Genomic DNA, 1,841 nt, shown 5'->3' with positions numbered 1-1,841 from the left:
TTAGTTTTAATAAATAAATTTTTATTTTTTATTAAAAAATTTACTTTTCATTTTACATACCATTCCAGTTTCCCCTCCCTTCCCTTGTCTCACCCCTTTAGTAAGATTAGTGACTACCCTAATTGTCATCATAGAACCTACATCCAAGAACAGATGGGATCATGGGATCATAAATACACTTCAAAAATATTTTGTGTGTATAGATGCATGTATGCACTACACACATGCAGTTCCCATAGATGCCAGAGAGAGAGACAAATCCCAAGAAACCTGAGTTACAGATGCTTGTTAAGCACCAGGTGGGTGGTAGAAATCAAATTTTGGTTCTTTGGGAGAGTAATCAATGCTCTCAACTGCTGAACCATCTCTCCAGACCTGCTTTTTATTTTATTTTTTTTAACTAAAGGAATCACAATGTGTGAACATGCATACACTAAGTATAATCACTTGTTAATCTTAATATTCACCTTGAGAAATATTTTTATTCCTGCAAGATATGATAATCATAGACTAATTTAAAAATAGGACATCATCTACACATAATTTTTATTGCTTGATTAAAACATGGAAGGATATGTGGGTATCTTTATTTATCCTTAAAATAAAATGATTCAAAAGAAGTATATTGTGCTAATATTATACAATCTCCCTGGAACCTACTCTATATATTGAACATACATGATAAATTATGTGGTGTATTTTTTTCAATAATAATGTCATAATACTTTGTTCAACTATTTAAACTCACTCCAACCTTGATGTGTTATCATGGTGATATTTTTAATGTATTTCAAGCTCAATGATTCAGAGGTGTCTTCCTTAACTCAAATGTGAGATTGTGTTGTGGGAGGTCCTTCCGCTCCTCCAGCCAATAGCCGCTGAGATACCAGCCCATTGGGGTGTGGTCTCTCTCTTTAAAAAAAGCGGCCACTTCCCTCCTCACTCTCTTTTTGCTTCCTGCTCCATTTCCGGCGACTAGACTCCTTTCTGATTGTGCAGAGGGCCATTGTCTGGGATGGTGATCTGTAAGTTTTTTTCCCCTTTAAATAAATACCACCCTATTAATCATAATTCCAAACTGGTGTGGGATTGTTTGTGACTTACGCCTTCATCTGGCGCCCAACATGGGGCTCGAACCCTCTACCCTGAGATTAAGAATCTCATGCTCTACTGACTGAGCTAGCCGGGCCTGTGCCTTGCAGCCTGTGCCCCCGGCCGTCCCTCTTAATCATGACCTCGGTTCCGAAAACCAACAAAATAGAACCGCTGTCCTATTCCATTATTCCTAGCTGAGGTATCCAGGCGGCCGCCAGTCGGCATTGTTTATGGTCGGAACTACGATGATGTCTGATCGTCTTTGAACCTCCGACTTTCATTCTTGATTAATGAAAACATTCTTGGCAAATGCTTTCACTCTGGTCCGTCTTGCGCTGGTCCAAGAATTTCACCTCTAGCGGCGCAATATGAGGAATTTGATCTTATACATGAGATGATTTCTAACTGAAATAAAAGTAGAAGCAATTCCCTTTTAGGAATTAGGCTACCTAGGTGTTGCAGTAGAGTGGTCAGTGAAGATTAGCTTTCCCTGTCATATCAGCAGTATAAATTGATCAGGACATTAAATGAAGCACAGTATACAAAGTTACATTTTATCTTATAAATAATAATATTAGTTACAGAAAATTAATAAATGAGACTGTCTTTTATGTTTGTTCTAAATTTGACATGGTAAATGCTATAGTATTATTTCTGGTTCATATTCAATCAATATTTGACCCAATTATTCATTTTCATTTTCTGGTTTCCTAATAGTGAAAAACTTTCATTGTTAGTTTGGATCT

At 36.9% G+C, this 1,841-nt stretch overlaps 1 non-coding gene across 1 annotated transcript; it reads right to left on the bottom strand.

Moving 5' to 3' along the window:
• Positions 1-1,268: 1,268 nt before the first annotated feature.
• LOC142841907 (18S ribosomal RNA) lies at positions 1,269-1,536 on the bottom strand. Its single transcript, XR_012909144.1, has one exon. It is a non-coding gene; the product is annotated as an 18S ribosomal RNA (ribosomal RNA).
• Positions 1,537-1,841: the final 305 nt, after the last annotated feature.

This window comes from Microtus pennsylvanicus, chromosome X (assembly GCF_037038515.1).
Source record: "Microtus pennsylvanicus isolate mMicPen1 chromosome X, mMicPen1.hap1, whole genome shotgun sequence".
NCBI classification, from domain to species: domain Eukaryota; kingdom Metazoa; phylum Chordata; class Mammalia; order Rodentia; family Cricetidae; genus Microtus; species Microtus pennsylvanicus.
The sequence above is the reverse complement of the archived record's forward strand: the minus strand, read 5'-3'. Positions and strand labels throughout refer to the sequence as shown.